We start from the raw sequence: 19,992 nt of genomic DNA on the forward strand, positions 1-19,992 counted from the left end.
AGGATGTTAGTCTTCCAATCGTGACAGTGCCAAGTCCCAGCCACTGCACTGCCAGGGAATTCCCAAGACAGACATTCAGCGTCACCTGACAAAACTGAGTGCATAAGCATTTTAGATTGGATATATTCATAATTACTTTTATATAGTAATTTAAGAATATATTTACAGATAAGGTGATATATCTTGGAATACTTCAAATTAACAGTAAATGGAGGGATAAAAAGGTCAAGATTGGCTAATAGGTTAATAAATACTGAAGCTATATGATGGTTTCATTGAGGCTTGTTTTACTATTCTGTCCATTTTTATGCATGCTCAAAATTCTTCATAATGAAGGTTTTTAGGAATACATGTACTGTGAAAAATAAGATCCAATTGATGCAATGCTGATGTGAGTACAGCTGTCAAAAACTATTTCTTGGAGATTTATAATTACACGTACCAAAGAACAGAATAGTAATGGACAAATCTGATTTTTAACATAGTCACATTTTTAAAAAATCTAACTCAGTCCAAGCAGAATTTTAGTAATACAGGTTTGAACTATCAAAGTATAAATTTCAAGAAGTTTAACACGAAGACATACTTAACTCATTAATAAGAGAATCAATAGAATATTAGAGCTCATTCCAAGGAGGATAGGATGGGTAAATACATAATTAAAGGAAAAAAAGAATGCCAAAATAAACCTTCTGGTCAATGTCATACGAGATAAATAAACTGTAAGCTTTCAGGTTATCTTTTCTAAAAGACAAAATCATTTTCATCTATTCAAGACAAAAATCCACAAGATTAATTTTATGGACTCTGGGCCCTAATCAGTAGAAAATAGCAGCCTAAAATCTAATCTGTCAGTATCAGATGACTTAGCAGGTGTGTTAGACGATGCCTAAAGTGACTAATACGATTTTGAAAAGGTGTACAGCACTCTTTGCCTCATTTCTCAGTTTTACATGGTTTTTCTAGTCTTTGAGTTTTGTTTTAAATTCATTTTTTCTTTTATTTTTTATTGGAGTCTGATTGCTTTACAACATTGTGTTAGTTTCTGCTGCCACAGTTTTTCTTAAGACCTCACTCCCCAAGCATGAAGCACTACCGTTCTCTGGGTCATCAAGTCTCAACCAGAAAATTAGGGACTGGATTCCACACATTCTCATTTCACTTCAACTTCAGTGAAACTGGCAAGGGTTTATTCAATGTATTCTTTGTGCCCCAGTTTCTATTCCAGGTTCCAAGTTGCCAAAATAAAGAAAGCACTTCCCTAGCCAGTCTGGAGAGGCAAGAACACATGCACCCACATTCCACCTGCAGGGTCCCAGTGTGCACGTCAGCTGATGTTTTTAGCCTCACTGCACATAGTCCCAACCTGACCTGCCTCACAGGTTAGTTCTCTTGCTCATTTATGTCAAAGTTTATGAAAACGCCTTGAAACAATAACAGACATGAGCAAAAGCTGGTATTACTGTCATTACTCATTCATATTGCCCTAGAGTCTAGAACTATGTTTGAAAGTGTTAGTCACTCAGTTGTGTCCAACTCTTTGCGACCCCATAGACTGCAGCCTGCCTGACCCCTCTTGTCCTCGGAATTCTCCAGGCAAGAATACTGGAGTGGGTAGCCATTCCCTTCTCCAGGGGATCTTCCCAAGCCAGGGATCAAACCCACATCTCCCACATTGCAGGCAGATTCTTTACTGCCTGAGCCACCAGCGAACTATGTTTATCCCCACTACAAATATAGCAATGGGTTGGAGGATCCCCCTTTTCTGGGCTCTGGTAAGGATCAGCATCACCGACTCAATGGACATGTATTTGAGCAAACACTGGGAGACAGTGAAGGACAGGGAAGCCTGGTGTCCACGGGGTCACAGAGTCAGACACAACTTGGCGACAACAAAGGATCAGCTGCAGAATTTAGTGAACAGATCTGTATTGGAATCTATACTTTTCATATGTCACACCTGTTTCCCCAGGCTGCACCAGTCTTGGGGTAAAAATGAAATTTTTAGAAGTCTGTCTCTGGCTCCAGTCCCCACAGGCTTTGGGGACCAGGACCACCACTCTTTGGCCTTTAAAGTCATCCCCGGGGGTATGTCCTGTGCTCACTGGGATGCCAGATTCTCCTCTCTTGAACTACTCTTTTGAACCATCTCCAGACTGAAGAGCTACCTGCAAGAGCCTTACAGCTTCCACTGTAGCTCGTGTCACCTGTTAATGGCACTGTTGCCCAAGCCAAGTCCCTGTCACCCACTGCCTCTAAAGACACAGATGCCTTGCTGGCGCTGAGCTGAGAACAAGCTGAGTCAACATTGCTAGGAGACCCTGGCTCCAGTGTTTCACCAAGACAGCACATTTTAGCTTCTGCTGGCAAAGGGAGTACAACCGTGCCGGCGTCATCCCTCTTCTCTTATTGACACCCAGGACTGGCTACGTAATTGCACGGCCTGGAGCAAAATGATAACATAGAGTCCCATGCCAAAAAAAATTTAAGAATATCAAGACAGTGGCAGTATTAAATCAAGCACAGGGCCCTTGTGAGTGCAGGGTCCTGGGAAATGGCATAGATCACAGGCCCACATAGCTGATCCTGCTGATACTTTGAGACTATCTTAAAGATATTTCCCAAAGAATTAATTGCTTCCTTCACCAGCCTGCCCCAAGTGTTAAACTGAGCTTAATGCTAGCTCAGCCTCTTCAACATTGTGTCTCGAACCAAAACCATCAGCTCTTTTGGTTTGGTTACTACCATTGCTATAAACAGTTGCTGTTTCCTGCATCACCCTCTCCACTGGACCCAGACACATTGTTGCAGTGCTGTGCTCTCAACTCCCACGCCTCTTCACCCAATCCCACGCCCAGCCACAGCCCCGCAATTGAACTTCCCTTTCCTTGAGGTGAGTTTCTGTCAGCAAATCTCCTCAGCCTTCTGCACGTGAACTTATGGTGACCACTTGCACCCACCTCCAGAGGAATCAAGCTCCCAAGGCTCCCAACACAGTGACTGATGCACCCAACAATTCTGGTACCTTAATAGCTAGAAGCTGCAGAGACCACTATGTCAACACTGCCAGGGGTTTTATGTTTAAAGGAAAGGCAGTATTCAGCTTTGGTGCTAAAGTTAATCTTTTATTTTGGAAAACTTCGGGGCTTTTCTGGAGTTGCAAAGTAAATAGACAGACCCTGCCCAAGAATAAGAGGCTTGAATCTGAAGGAGTGTCATCCCTGAGGGTAGAGCTACATATCCAAAGGGATGCTGAGTATGGAGGGGAGGCTTTCTTCCTTCCTGGGTGTGGTACTGTGATTTATAGTAAGAAATAGATATTTGGTCTTCAGCCCCTTTTCTGGCACTGGACTCCTAAAACTCTTACAATTTTCTGTTTTTAGAGCAGCAAAAGTATCTTTCATTGTGTTAATGAAGTGACTTTTGAAAGGTTGGGGGCTGCGGGTCAGGAATACCAACCATAAGATTAAAGAGAGTAAAAATTACCATATGATCCAGGAATCCTACTACTGGGCATATACCCTGAGAAAACCACAATTCTAAAAGATGCATGCATATCATTCTAGGAAGTGTTCTAATTTCATTCTTTTGCACATAGTTTTCCAGTTCTCCCAGCGCCACTTTTGAAAAGACTCTCTTTTCCCCACTGTATACTCAAAATGGACTAAAGACCTGAATATAAAACCAGAAACTGTAAAACTCTAAGAAGGAAACATAGGCAGAACACTGTGTGACATAAACCATAGCAAGATCCTCTATGACCACCTCCTAGAGTAATGGAGATAAAAATGAAAATAAGTGGGACCTGATTAAACTTAAAAGATATTGTACAATGAGGGAAACTATAAACAAGGTGAAAAGACAGCCCTCAGAATGGGAGAAAATAATAGCAAATAAAACAACTGACAAAGGATTAATTTCCAAAATATAGAAACAACTCATGCAACTCAATACCAGGAAAAAAACAACAACCTAATCAAAAAGTGGGTAAAAGACTTAAACAGACATTTCTCCAAAGAAGACACGTGGCTAACAAGCACATGAAAAAAATTTTCAACATCACTTATAATTAGAGAAATGCAAATCAAAGCTACAGTGAGATGATATCCCCTCACACTGGTCAGAATGGCCATCATCAGAAAATCTACAAACAAGGGCTGGAGAGGGTGTGGAGAAAAGGGAACCCTCTTGCACTGCTGGTGGGAATGTATATTGATACAGCCACTATGGAAGGCAGTATAGAGATTCCTTAAAAACTAGAATAAAACTACCATACAACCCAGCAGTACCACTTCTAGGCTTATACCCTGCGAAAACTAATTTTAAAAGACACATGTACCCCAGTGTTCACCGAAGCACTATTTCCAATAGCTAGAATTTGGAAGCAACCTAGATGTGTATCAACAGATGAATGGATAAAAAGCTGTGGTACATATATGCAATGGAATACTACTCAGCCATAAAAAGGAATACATTTGAGTCAGTTCTAATAAGGTAGATGAACCTAGAGCCTAACATACAGAGTGAAAAGAGTCAGAAAGATAAAAACAAATACCATATTGAACATATACATATATGGAATCTAGAAAGATGGTACTGATGAACCTATTTGCAGGACAGCAATAGAGACGTAGACATAGAAAACAGACTTATGGACATGGGTTAGGGGAGGAAGGAGAGGGTGAGATGAAAGGAGAGAGTAGCATGGAAGCATATACCCTACCATATGTAAAATGGATCAGTTCAGTTCATTCACTCAGTCGTGTCTGACTCTTTGCAGCCCCATGGACTGCAGCATGCCAGGCTTCCTTGTCCATCACCAACTCCCGGAGCTTATTTAAACTATGTTGAGTTGGTGATGCCATCCAACAATCTCATCTTCTGTCATCCCCTTCTCCCACCTTCAATTGTTCCCAGCATCAGGGTCTTTTCCATTGAGTTAGTTTTTCACATCAGATGACCAAAGTATTGGAGTTTCAGCTTCAGCATCAGTCCTTCCAATGAATATTTAGGACTGAATTCCTTCAGGATGGACTGGACTTTGAAGAGTCTTCTCCAACACCACAGTTCAAAATCATCAATTCTTCAGTGCTCAGCTTTCTTTATAGTCCACCTCTCACATCCATACATCAGATCAGATCAGATCAGTCGCTCAGTCATGTCCGACTCTTTGTGACCCCATGAATTGCAGCACGCCAGGCCTCCCTATCCATCACCAACTGCCGGAGTTCACCCAGACTCATGTCCATCGAGTCAGTGATGCCATCCAGCCATCTCATCCTCTGTCATCCCCTTGTCCTCTTGCCCCCAATCCCTCCCAGAATCAGAGTCTTTTCCAATGAGTCAACTCTTTGCATGAGGTGGCCAAAATACTGGAGTTTCAGCTTTAGCATCATTCCTTCCAAAGAAATCCCAGGGCTGATCTTCTTTAGAATGGACTGGTTGGATCTTCTTGCAGTCCAAGAGACTCTCAAGAGTCTTCTCCAACACCACAGTTCAAAAGCATCAATTCTTCCGCGCTCAGCCTTCTTCACAGTCCAACTCTCACATCCATACATGACCACAGGAAAAACCATAGCCTTGACTAGACGAATCTTTGTTGGCAAAGTAATGTCTCTGCTTTTGAATATGCTATCTAGGTTGGTCATAACTTTCCTTCCAAGGAGTAAGCATCTTTTAATTTCATGGCTGCAGTCACCTTCTGTAGTGATTTTGGAGCCCAAAAAAATAAAGTCTGACACTGTTTCCACTGTTTCTCCATCTATTTCCCATGAAGTGGTGGGACTGGATGCCATGATCTTCATTTTCTGAATGTTGGAAAAACCATAGTTTTGACTACATGGACTTTTGGTGGTAAAGTAATGTCTCTGCTTTTTAATATGCTATCTAGGTTGGTCATAGCTTTTCTTTCAAGGAGCAAGCATCTTTAAATTTCATGGCTGCAGTCACTATCTGCAGTGAGTTTGGAGCACAAAAAAATAAAGTCTGTCAACTGTTTCCATTGTTTCCCCATCTATTTGTGATAGATGTGAAGTGATGTGACCAGATGCCATGATCTTCATTTTCTGAATGCTGAGTTTTAAGCCAGCTTTTCCACTCTCCTCTTTCAACTTCATCAAGAGGCTCTGTAGTTCTTCTTAGCTTTCTGCCATAAGGGTGGTGTCATCTGCATATCTGAGGTTACTGATATTTCTCCCGGCAATCTTGATTTCAGCTTGTGCTTCTTCCAGCCCAACGTTTCTCATGATGTACTCTCCATATAAGTTAAATAAGCAGGATGACAATATACAGCCTTCACATACTCCTTTCCCAATTTGGAACCAGTCTGTTGTTCCATGTCCAGTTCTAACTGTTGCCTCTTGATCTGCATACAGATTTATCAGGAGGCAGGTAAGGTGGTCTGGTATCCCCATCTCTTTCAGAATTTTCCAGTTAGTTGTGATCCATGCAGTCAAAGGCTTTGGGATAGTCAATAAAGCAAATATAGATGTTTTTTCTGGAATTCTCTTGTTTCTTCTATGATCCAGTGGATGTTGGCAATTAGATCTCTGGTTCCTCTGCCTTTTCTAAATCCAACTTGAACATCTGGAAGTTCATGGTACACGTACTATTGAAGCCTGACTTGGAGAATTTTGAGCATTATTTTGCTAGCATGTGAAATGAGTGCAATTGTGTGGCAGTTTGAACATTCTTTAGCATTGCCTTTCTTTGGGATTGGAATGAAAACTGACCTTTTCCAGTCCTCTGGCCACTGCTGAGTTTTCCAAATTTGCTGACATATTGAGTGCAGCATTTACATAGCATCATCTTTTAGGATTTGAAAAAGCTCAACTGGAATTCCATCACCTCCACTAGCTTTGTTCATAGTGACGCTTCCTAAGGCCCACTTGACTTCACATTCCAGGATGTCTGGCTCTAGGTGAGTGATCACACCATTGTGATTATCTGGGTCATAAAGCTCTTTTTTGTACAGTTCTTCTGTGTATTCTTGCCACCTCTTTTAATGTCTTCTGCTTCTGTTCGGTCCATACCATTTCTGTCCTTTATTGTGTCCATCCTTGTATGAAATGTTCCCTTGGTATCTCTAATTTTCTTGAAGAGATCTCTAGTCTTTCCCATTCTATTGTTTTCCTCTATTTCTTTGCACTGATCACTGAGGAAGGCTTTCTTATCTCTCCTTGCTATTCTTTGGAATTCTGCATGCAAGTGCTTATATCTTTCCTTTCCTCCTTTGCCTTTCACTTCTCTTCTTTTCTCAGCTATTTGTAAGCCCTCCTCAGACAACCATTTTGCCTTTTGCATTTCTTTTTCTTGGGGATGGTCTTGATCACTGCCTCCTGAACAATGTCACGAATCTTCATCCATAGTTCTTCAGGCACTCTGTCTATCACATCTAATCCCTTCAATCTGTTTGTCACTTCCACTATATAATCATAAAGGATTTGATTTAGGTCAAACCTGAATGGCCTAGTGGTTTTCCCTACTTTCTTCACTGTAAGTCTGAATTTGGCAATAAGGAGTTCATGATCTGAGCCACAGTCAGCTCCCTGTCTTGTTTTTGCTGACTGTATAGAACTTCTCCACCTTTGGCTGCAAAGAATATAATCAATCTGATTTTGGTATTGACCATCTTGTGATGTCCATCCACGTGTAGAGTTGTCTCTTGTGTTGTTGGAAGAGGGTGTTTGCTATGACCAGTGCATTCTCTTGGCAAAACTCTGTTAGCCTTTGCCCTGATTCATTTTGTACTCTAAGGCCAAACTTGTCTGTTACTCCAGGTATCTCTTGACTTCATACTTTTGTATTCCAATTCCCTATGATGAAAAGGACATCTTTTTTTTGTGTTAGTTCTAGAAGGTCTTGTAGGTCTTCATAGAAGCGTTCAACTTCAGCTTCTTCGGCATTACTGTTTGGGGCATAGATTTGGATTACTGTGGTATTGAATGGTTTGGCTTGGAAATGATCCAAGATCATTCTGTTGTTTTGAGATTCCATCCAAGTACTGCATTTCAGGCTCTTCTGTTGACTATGAGGGCTACTCCATTTCTTCTAAGGGATTCTTGCCCACAGTAGTAGATATGATGATCATCTGAGTTAAATTCACCCATTCCAGTCCATTTTAGTTCACTGATTTCTAAAATGTTGATGTTCATTCTTGCCATCTCCTGTTTGACTACTTCCAATTTACCTTGATTCATGGACCTAACATTCAATGTTCCTATGCAATATTTTTCTTTACAGCATCAAACTTTACTACCATCACCAGTCACATCCACAACTGGGTGTTGTTTTTGCTTTGGCTCTGTCTCTTCATCATTTCTGGAGTTATTTCTCCACTGTTCTCCAGTAGCACATTGGGCACCTACCAACCTGGGGGGTTCATCTTTCAGTGTCCTATCTATTTGTCTTTTCATACTGTTCATGGGGTTCTCAAAGCAAGAATACTGAAGTGGTTTGCCATTCCCTTCTCCGGTGGACCACATTTTGTCAGAATGCTCCACCATGACCTGTCTGTCTTGGGTGGCCCTACATGGCTTGGCTAATAGTTTCATTGAGTTAGACAAGGCTGTGGCCCAGGTGATCAGTTTGATTAGTTTTCTGTGATTGTTAGTTTTCATTCTGTCTGCCCTCTGACAGATAAGGATAATAGGATTATGGGAGAGACTGACTGTGGAGGAAACTGGGTCTTGTTCTGATGGACCATGCTCAGTAAATCTGTAATCCAATTTTCTGTTGATGGGCAGTGCTATGTTCCCTTCCTGTTTTTTGAGCTGAGGCCAAATTACGGTGGCATAAATACATATAATGGCAACCTCCTTCAAAAGGCCCCATGGACGCACTGCCACTCTCAGTGCCCCCAGACCCTGCAGCAGGGCACCACTGACCAATGCCTCCGCTGGAGACTCCTGGACACTCGTGGGTAAGTCTGGATCAGGGTCCTGGTGCACACAAGATTTTGTTTGTGCCTTCCAAGAGTCTGTTTCCCCAATCCTGTGTAAGTTCTGGTGGCTCTCATGAAGTCATGAAGTCACTCAGTTGTGTCCGACTCTTTGCGACTCCATGGACTGTCGCCTACCAGACTCCTCAGGTGACAGTCCATGTAGGCGACAGTCCATGGAGTTTTTCAAGCAAGAGTACTGGAGTGGGTTGCCATCTGGTGGCTCTGTGTTGAGGTTAATTGCAACCTCCTCCAAGAGGGTTTATGCCATACCCAGATCTGCTGCACCCAGAGCCCCTGCCCTTGTGCAGGCCACTGCTGACCAGTACCTCTGCAGGAGACACTCAAACACTCAAAGGTAGGGCTGGCTCAGTCTCTGTGAGGTCTCCTAGTGCATACAAGGTTTTGTTTGAGCCCTCCGAGTATCTCTGCTGGAGACGGGGTTTGGTTCTAAGTGTGATTTAGCCCCTCCTACCGCCTTGCTGGGGCTTCTCCTTTGATAACCAATGGAAATTCGCTGTATAACTCAGGGAACTCAAACCTGGGGTCTCTAACAACCTAGAGGGGTGAGAAAGGGTAGGAGGTGGCAGGGAGGTTCAATAGAGAGGGGACATATGTACACCTATGGTTAATACATGTTGATGTATGGCAGAAATGAAACCAATGTTGTAAAGCAATTATCCTTCAATTTAAAATAAATAAAAGCACATGCACTCCAATGTTCACTGCAGTACTATTTACACCAGGACATGAAGCAACTTAGATGTTCACTGACAGGTGAATGGATACAGAAGATGTGGTACATATATACAATGGAATATTACTCAGCTATAATTGTAGTGAGGTGGATGAAACTAGAATCCATTATAGACAGTGAAGTCAGAAAAGAGAAAAACAAATATAAGTCAGAAAGAAAAAATATATAAAACATATATATGGAATCTAGAAAAACAGTACTGATGAACTCATTCACGAAGATGAAATGGAGACACAGGTGTAGAGATGTAGAGTAAGGTCTGGTGGACACAGTGGGGGAAGGAGCAAGCAGGACAAATTGAAAAAGTATCATTGACATACATACACTCATGTGTAAAATAGATAACTAACTTTACTAGGCAAAAAGCCTGTGTCCTTGTTTGAGGGCGGGGATGGCAACACCTTGGAAAGGCCATCTAGTGATGTCTAGACTATTCTTCCAGGGAGTATCAGAAGCAACAACCATGACTGACACAAGCAAACCTTAGGACAGAGAGGGAGACAGTTCATATCATCTGGGTGGTCTCTGAAACACTTGTGGGAGAGAAAACAGGGGAAAATCCTATCTCCATGATAGACGGGAGAGTTGTGTTATTTGGGTAAAAAGGGAAGATGTCCCCTACCAGGCGGAAAAGTTTGAGACAGCTGGCTTACATGTGTTTTATCCAACTCAGACATGCTCTTTCAAGGCTGGTGCCTGTAATCAGTCAGGATTTCTGGCTCTGTTGCCCTTGCTTTCCCCACAACATAAAATCTGGCAAACAAAGTTAGGAGTGACTTCCAGAGCAATGGCAAGTAGGTTAAAGTTTCACATGATTCTTTCTCTAGATATTCTGTTAAATTTTTCATTTCTACTGTCAAGAAGAAATACTTCTGCCAACAGCATTGAAAGTAATAAGAAGATGACTATAAGAGGAAACATTACAATGCATACCAAAGAAATCAAGGGACCATAAAAGACTACTATGAACAATTACACACCAAATTGGACAATGTAGAACAAATGGATACTTTTTTTTTTAAGTTCACACATTTTATATATATGAAAACACCTCCACCTATTACTCAGAGCATTCATACTAGCCTGATCCCTATATAACAGCAGATTTAAAGAGACAATCAGAAGACAATGAACAAACTTCAGAAAATTAATGATAATAATAAAATCTATATTCTTTCTTAAACTATTTATAAAATGCATTCACATATATTATTTCATTTGATTCATACAAAACCTTGAAATATTATTTTTAGAGTATGTCCCAAATGGATAAAACATATAACCCACCAAGGCTAAATCATGAAGAAACTGAAAATCTGAACAGATGCATTATCAGTAAGAAGAGTGAATCAGTAACCCAAAAATCTCCCAACAGACAAAAGTCCAGAAATTACATGACTTCACTAGTGAATTCTACAAACTTTCAGAGAATTAACACCAATCCTTCTCAACTCTTCCAAAAATAAATGAGGAAGGAACATTCCCAAACTCATTTTATGAGGCCAGCATTACCAGGATATCAAAATCTAATAAGGTCACTATAAGGAAAGAAAACTACAGGTCAAACCAATATCCCTAATTAACAAAGATGCAAATAATCAACAAATATTAACAAACCAAATTTAGGAATACTTTAAAAGGAGCATATGCCGGAATCAAGTGGGATTCATTCCAGGGATGCAGGATGGTTCAGCATCCACAAAGAAATCAATGTGATACCCAACACTAATAAAATGAAGGGTAAACATCACATGATCATCTTAACAGATGCAGAAATGGCATTTGACAAAATTCAGCATTCATTTATAATAAAAACTCTCAATAAATTGGGTATAGAAGGAATGTATTTCAACCCAATAAAAGTCATACATGGCAAGCCAATGGCTAACATCATACTCAACAGGGAAAAGCTGAAAACTTTTCCTCTTAAATAAGGAATAAGACAACTTATTTTCATAGTATCGGTAGTCCTAGCAAGAACAATTAGGCAAGAAAGAGAAAGAAAAACCAAATCAAAAAGAAATAAAACTGTCTCTATTTGCAGATGACATTGTAATATATGCAGAAAACTCTAAAGGCTACACACACACACACACACAAAACTGTTAGGACTCCTCTAGTGTTCCAGAGGTTCAGAATCCACCTGCCAATGCAGGGGCACAGGTTCAATCCCTGGTCCAGGAAGATTCCATATGCTTCAGGGCAACTAAGCCCATGCACCACAACTTCTGAGCCTATTCTCTAGAGCCCATGAGCCGCAAATACTGAAGCCCACAGGACCTACAGCCGTGTTCCACAACAAGAGAAGCCATTGCAAGGAGAAACCTGAACACCGCAACTAGAGAATAGCTCCCACTCACTGCAACTACTACAGAAAGCTCATGTGCAGCAATGAAGACCCAGAGCAGCCCAAAATTTTTCTCAAAATTAAAAAGTAAAAGACTCTTAGAATAAAAATATTCAGTAAAGTTGTAGGATAAAAAATCAACATACAAAAATCAATTGCACTTCTATACACTAGTAAAGAACTACTGGGAAGAGAATTTTTTTAACTCCCATTTACAATTGCATCAAAAGGAATAAAATACCTAGGAATAAATTTAACCAAGGGGGTGACTTGCAGGCTGAACACCATAAGACTGATGAAAGAAACTGAAGGAGACATGACAAATGGCGGTCAAGTGAGCAAGATGCATCAGGATCAGGACTGATGGGGACTCACTGCTGGACCCCCAGGCACACAGCTTGGTCCTGATCCCCCTGGTGTGACTCTCTGTGCTCAGGGCCACGACTGAGACTGGGGACTCTGGACTGGGATCAGGCAACTTTATTTTCCCAGATGTCCCTGGGCGAGGTACAACTGCCAGGAAGGGGATGGGTTCCTCCCTTCCTAACAGCCTCCAGGCCTATAGTGGGCTCATTCCGGACACCAGAATTCAGGAATTCACTTCCAAGTTTCACCATAGTCCACCCTCAACCAGTGCAAGCACATAGAGACATTTTGCCACCATCTTTGGTCAATATCACACCCTTTGTATGTGTATGAAGAAAGTTTCCTTTTTTCCGTCCTGCTGCTGGTGAACCATTGTTTCACACCATACACAAAAATCAACTCATAATGGAATAAAGATGTGACCATAAGGCCCTGAAATCATAAAACTTCTAGAAGAAAACAGGGGGTAAGGTCCTTGACATTGATCTTGGCAATGGTTTTCTGGATTTACACCAAAAGCAAAGGCAACCAGAGCAAAAATTTAAAAGCAGGACTACATCAAACTAAAAAGTTTCTGCACATCAAGGGAAACCATCATGGAAATGAAAAAGCAACTCAGGATGGGAGAAAATAATCGCAAATCATGTATCTGATAAAGGTTGCTGCCGCTGCTAAGTCGCTTCAGTCGTGTCCGACTCTGTGCGACCCCATGGACTGCAGCCTACCAGGCTTCTCTGTCCATGGGATTCTCCAGGCAAGAACACTAGAGTGGGTTGCCATTTCCTTCTCCAATACATGAACGTGGAAAGTGAAAGTGAAGTTACTCAGTCGTGTCTGATTCTTAGCGATGCCGTGGACTGCAGCCTACCAGGCTCCTCCATCCATGGGATTTTCTGGGCAACAGTACTGGAGTGGGGTGCCATTGCCTTCTCCCTGATAAAGGTTAATATCCATTATATATATTATATATAAAATATTTATATCCTATATATAATACAAATATATCCTATATATAATACAAATATATTCTATATATTGTATTATAATTATATATATCATATATAATTACATGTAATATATATACATTATAATATATAATATAGCATATAATATATAATATATGTTATATATTATATATATTATATTGTATATTATATGTTATATACTATGTTATAATTATATAATCATATATATTTATATTTATAATCATATAATTATATATTATTAATTATATAATATATAATATAAATATTTAATAATATAATATATATATAAATCATGCAACTCAATGGCAAAAAAAAAGTCTGATTAAAAGAAGGCCGATCTGAACAAACATTTTCATGAAGAAGAAATAAAGATGGCTAACAAGCACACAAAAAGATGCTCAACATTGCTAAATGTTAGAGAAATACAAATCAAAACAACAGTGAGGTATCGGGTCCTGTGTGAAGGACTCACAGGAGCTGAGCCAGAGAATGACTATTATCCTGTGAGAATGACTATTATAAAAAAGTCTACCAATAACAAACAGTGGCCAGGATGTGGAGAAAAGAGAACCCTTCTTCATTTGTTGGTGGAAAGATAAATTGGTGTAGTCACTACGGAAAACAGTATGGAAGTTTCTTTAAAAAATTGTTTTAAATAGAACCACCATATGATCCAGCAATTCCACTTTTGGTAATTCATCCAACGGAAACTAAAAGAATAACTGCAATCCCATGTTATTGCAGTACTGTTTACAATAGCCAAGACATGCAAACAATCTAAATGTCCACTGTTGGATAAATGGATTAAAATAATGTGCAATATAGCCATTCCCTTCTCCAGGGGATCTTCCTGACCCAGGGATTGAACCCCTGGTCTCCTGCATTGTAGGCAGATTCTTTAAGTGCATTATTCCACACATAATGGAATATTAAGCCATAAAAATAAAATCTTGCATTTATGACAACAGGGATGAGGGCATTTATACTAAGTGAAACAAAGCAAACTGAGAAGGACAAATATTGAATGATCTCACTTACATGTGGAATCTAAAAACAAGCGAAAACTCCAAACCCACAGATGCAGAGAAGAGATTAGTGGTTATCAGAAGCAGGAAGTCAGGGATGGGCAAAAATGGATGAAGGGGGTCGAAAAGCAAATACTTCCGGTTATAAAACAAATAAGGCCTGGGGATGCAACGTACAGCATGGTGACTATAGTTAATAATACTCAACTGTATATTTGAAAGTTGCTAAGAGATAAATTTTGTTAAGTTTTCATCACAAGAAGAAAAATTGTGTAACTATGCATGGTAATAGATGTCAACTAGATTATTGTGATGATCAGTTTCAATATTACGTATAATGAATCAACATTGCATACCTGAAACTAACATAATGTTCTAGGTCAATCATCTCTTAAGTAAAAAAGAAAGATTTACACATGTTGCCAGACTGGCAAGAGCTTATGTGTGTCCAGCTCCATAAAGCAGGATTAAGTAGCACTAATTGCTGCTCTAAGATTGGAGATGGGAAAAAGCAACAATAAAACTATTTACCATCTCTCTTTCTATTAATAATTTATTGACCAGAGATGTATTAATATGTCTTTTGTTACCGAAACATTATTGGACCAGAGTGTTTCAATATTAACTCACGTAACAAATCACACTGGCCACAGGCATTAGCGTCTACAAAAATCCCCCAGTCAATAAGGTGTTAAGGGGCTTCCCTGGTGGTCCAGTCATTAAGAATCCACCTTGCATTGCAAGAGACATGGATTTGATCCTCAGTATGGGAAGATCCCCGGAGAAGGCAATGGCAACCCACTCCAGTACTCTTGCCTGGAAAATCCCATGGACAGAGGAGCCTGGTAGGCTGCAGTCCATGGGGTCGCAAAGAGTCGGACACGAGTGAATGACTTCACTTTCACTTTTCACTTTCATGCATTGGAGAAGGAAATGACAACCCACTCCAGTGTTCTTGCCTGGAGAATCCCAGAGACGGGGGAGCCTGGTGGGCTGCCGTCTATGGGGTCGCATAGAGTCGGACACGACTGAAGCAACTTAACAGCAGCAGCATGGGAAGATCCCACATGCATCAGGGCAACTAAACCTGCGTGCCACAACTACTGAAACCCATGTGTCTAGAGCCCTGCTCCACAAGAGAAGCCACCGCAGTGAGAAGTTCACACACCACAATGAAGAGTGCACCCCACTTACCACCACTAAAGAAAGCCCACGTGCAGCAACAAAGACTCACCACAGTAAAAAAATAAATAAATCTTAAAAAAAATAATAATGTATTAAAAGAAGGGTACACTCAGCAAGATTTTCAATGACCAAATAGCTATTTTTTGATAAACCAAATAACTTATAGCCATACCTTGAAAATTAAACTCTTAAGCACTACATGGCTATAAAATAAGTACAGAAACTATTCTGCAAAGTAATTAAAACAATTAAATTTTTAATTTTTACCTAATTTAGCTACTTGATTGAGGATAGATGATGGCAGTGAGATAGGCAGAGAGCAAAGCTGGGCCCTAACTCTGGCTGTTGCTTCTTTGGAAACAACTCTGAGACCTGACCACAGTGCTTGCAGGTGCCAGCCCAACCCCCAGTGGGTGCAGCCCAACCCTCAGGAGCAGTGGACCAGGAGATGCCCTCCTGCCCACTCTCCTTTTGCATCAGCAGATCCCTGCTCTTGTCCTGTTTTCTGCAGTGGCTATGATAAACGGGCCCACTCTGAGCTGGGAGTGCTGCCCTCACAACAAGCAGAGGCTCAGGGACATTCGGTAACAAAAGCTGCCCAGTCTTGCCCCCACCCCCAGGTCAGGGGCTGGGCACCAGCTTCAGGATGTGTGGTTCTGGGTACCCTGAAATAGAGGGGCATGGGCCCAGTTACAACTCTTGGACTTGAAATCCACTTTTAGTTACCCTGAGTTTCCCCCTGCCTGGCCTCTATCAACTGCTCTATCCATCCAATCTATCTATCCAATGCTCCTCCATCCATGGAATTTCCCAGGCAAGAATACCGGAATGAGTTGCCGTTTCCTTCTCCAGGGGATCTTCCTGACCCAAGGAATGAACCCACATCTCCTGCACTGGCAGGCAGATTCTTTACCACTGAGCCATATCAGAAGCCTGATCCAATGCACACAAACTCTAAAACAGGGATGGAAAAGGGAATCTATCTCAGGTAAGCAGATCTGCTCCTGTACCTGGAAAGGCTAGATGAGGACAACCCCAAGGGCAAGCTGAGTTTGGACTGAAGAAACTGACAAAAGAAAGGGGCAACCCCAGGCTTTCTGACTTCGGCCCCAGACTTGACCACCAAGCCAGCTGGTGAATGGGCCCTCTTCAGGAGCTCAAGACCAAGAAACGGGCTGGGCTGCTCCACGTCTGCTGGGGAGGGAATCCTGAACAGCTTCCCCTAAAAGAGTGGTTCCCAGAGGAGTGTCCTGTTAATTGTAAAGAAATTATCTGGCCCTGTTGAGCAGTTCTACACACCATGAATAAAAGAACAAAAACAGAACAAGAAAGTTAAAGTCATCTCTAAAGCAGCTCTCCAGGCCCATCTGTTCTGTTCTCATCCTTTCAGGTACAACATGGACTGAGGGTGAGACCATGGTGCTCCCGGATGGATAAGGAGCCTGGCTCCCCACATGAGCTGCATTGGCCAGCTGACTTCTGCTGGGAAGAATGAAGAGATCTGGGAAGGCTTCCCAGGGAATATGACTGCCTGAGACATTGGAAGGCAGTCTGACCATGGGAAGGAAGGGAGGGAAGGGGCTTTCCAGACAGAAGGACAGCATGTGGACATCTCTGAATGTATGAAGATAGAGGGAGGCTTCCAGTAGGACAGATGACAAGAGGCTGAAGCTCTTGAGTTGGGACAACAGCCACAGATGAGGCTGGCAGCATGAACAAGTAGCTTGTTCATGAGATACCTTTTAGGCTAAGGTGAGAAGTTTACCTTTTTCCCTCTGTGACAAGGTGACACAGAAGAAGCTATATAACTACCTGCCTGTTGGTGGGGTGCATATACACCTGAGTAAGACTAGAGCAGAGGACCCAGGTAGGAGCGTGTTAGACTAGCTCTCAGTGAAATTAAGCCACCTGGGAGAGCAACAGTATCAGAACTTGCCTAACACACTCACAAAGCTAGGCATGGGGCCACGCACGTGACATGTATTGATCATTTATCCCCACAGCAAGCCCACGAGGAAGGCACTATTACTAGTATTTCCTTTACATTTGAAATGAGGCAGGGAGAAGCTGAACAATCTCCCCTTTGCTGCATAGCCGTGAGGACAGAGTCAGAATCCACCAATGCTCTCAACCACTACATGTCCTCTCCTGAAGCTGGGGAAAAGTGGCCATCACATTCTAGAGATGGCTGTTAGGAGGCAGAATTGAAAGGACTTTATGGTGGATGGAGTATGAGAAGAGGAAGAGTCACGAATGATTCCCAAATTTCTAGCTTGGGTATCTGAATAGAAGGTGATATCTCTCACAGAAAATGGTCCACATGGAGGGGTGGGGAGGGACTTCAAGGAGGAGAAGCAAATGCTTCTGGAAAGTGACAAAAGCCTGAAAAGTCTGAAGGGTTTATGGGAGATCTTAGGAAGGGCAGAAGCAGTGGGTTAGCTGAGAGTGGGTTAAGGGGAGGAAGCAAGGTAGAGAAATAGAGTGTGTAGACAACTCCAGAGATAAGCTTGGCTATGAATAGAGAAGGGAGTGAAATGTCCCTTGAAAAGGGATTTTGCTTTCACTTTTTTGTTACTATGACAAGACCCAAGCAGCTCCTACCTCACGACAAGAGGGACTATGAAGGGGTTGAGTGGGTCAGTACAGAGTGAAGGAATTTGCCATATGGTGATTCCTGTTTTATCTAGAGGAGGGGGGTGGTGATAAAGCATTTTACAGATCTGTTAGATGGTCAAGATCATGGTCTGTGCAAGACCACACAGGCTTCTCAACCTGTGTTCTTTCTGTTACACAGATTAAAAGGTTTCTTTTGCTTTTTCTCAAACAAGCAGCTTTAAAATGTTACTTTCTGTATAAAGTGGAATTATAATATTTCACCTGTAAGTTAATCTTGTTTCATGGATTGCTTTTTCTTTCAAGAGAGGACTTAACTTCAAACAGGTTTGGAGAGAAAGTGTACTGCACAGTATTTGAAATACATGTTCTATTCTGGAGATTGGAAGGCTTGTCTACTGAGGGGGATGAGGAATCACTTATGAGTTTTAGATTGCAATACAGACTTTAGAAATTCACTTACAGAAGTCAGTCAGAAAACAAATATCATATATAAACACACATATATGGAATCTAGAAAAATGGTATTGATGAACCTATTTGAATAGAAGGTCTGGAGACACAGATGTAGAGAATGGACTTATGGACACAGTTGGGGAGGGGAAAAGTGGGACGAATAGAGAAGGTAGCATCAACATAAATACACTATCATGTTTAAAATGGATAGCTGGTGAGAAGTTGCTATATAAAACAGGGAGCCCAGTCTGGTGCTCTGTGATGACCTAGAGAAGTGGGAAGGGGGAATGGGAGGGAGGCTCAAGAGGAAGGGGATACATGTAGAGTTATGGCTGATTCACATCGTTGTACAGCAGAGACCAACACAACATTGGTAAATTAAAAAAAGAATAAAAAGAAATTCACTTACAAGTTGTGCACCGAAAAATCTCGAGAAAAAATTAGAAGTTTCTCCATTTTGAACTGTATAAAATAAAAAGAGAAAAAAGTAAAGAGTCAAACTAAAGATCATGGAGGCTAGATTGGTTTGGATGATGTTTTTAACCTTTTATAGTGAGAGTGGGGGACAGACTCAATGACCAAGAACCACAGTCTGTGTGGTAATATATCTAAATATAGATAGATGTAATGGAATCTATCCTAGATTCCTAGAGTAATGGAAATAAAAACAAACCAGTGGGAACTAATTAAAATTAAAAGTTTTTGTACAATGAAGGAAACTATGAACAAGGTGAAAAGACAGCCCTCAGAATGAGAGAAAATAACAGCAAATGAAACAACTGACAAAGGATTAATTTCCAAAATATACAAGCAGTTAGTATAACTCAATACCAGAAAAACAAACAACCCAAACAAAAAGTGGGCAGAAGACCTAAACAGACATTTCTCGAAAGAAGAAATACAGGTGGCTAAAAGACACATGACAAGATGCTCAACATCACTCATTATTCAGTTCAGTTCAGTCGCTCAGTTGTGTCTGACTCTTTGCAACCCCATGAATCGCAGCACGCCAGGCCTCCCTGTCCATCACCAACTCCCAGAGTTCACTCAAACTCACGTCCATTGAGTTGGTGATGCCATCCAGCCATCTCATCCTCTGTCATCCCCTTCTCCTCCTGCCCCCAATCCCTCCCAGCATTAGAGTCTTTTCCAATGAGTCAACTCTTCACATGAGGTGGCCAAAGTACTAGAGTTTCAGCTTTAGCATCAGTCCTTCCAAAGAACACCCAGGACTGATCTCCTTTAGAATGGACTGGTTGGATCTCCCTGCAGTCCAAGGGACTCTCAGGAGTCTTCTCCAACACCACAGTTCAAAAGCA

At 41.4% G+C, this 19,992-nt stretch overlaps 1 protein-coding gene across 7 annotated transcripts in view; it reads right to left on the reverse strand.

Moving 5' to 3' along the window:
* The window catches only part of GCNT3 (glucosaminyl (N-acetyl) transferase 3, mucin type), a 145,992-nt gene that overhangs the window by 48,098 nt on the left and 77,902 nt on the right, over window positions 1-19,992 (reverse strand). For 3 of the 7 annotated variants that reach the window (XM_055537774.1, XM_055537777.1, XM_055537775.1), the window contains exon 2: window positions 19,083-19,135. The exons of the other annotated variants lie outside the window; for them this stretch is intronic. The gene's annotated coding sequence lies outside the window, so the exon portion shown is untranslated. The remainder of the gene's footprint in view (window positions 1-19,082; window positions 19,136-19,992) is intronic. 7 annotated transcript variants of the gene reach the window in all.

The sequence above is a fragment of the Bubalus kerabau genome, chromosome 10 (assembly GCF_029407905.1).
Source record: "Bubalus kerabau isolate K-KA32 ecotype Philippines breed swamp buffalo chromosome 10, PCC_UOA_SB_1v2, whole genome shotgun sequence".
Classification (NCBI taxonomy): Eukaryota; Metazoa; Chordata; class Mammalia; order Artiodactyla; family Bovidae; genus Bubalus; species Bubalus kerabau.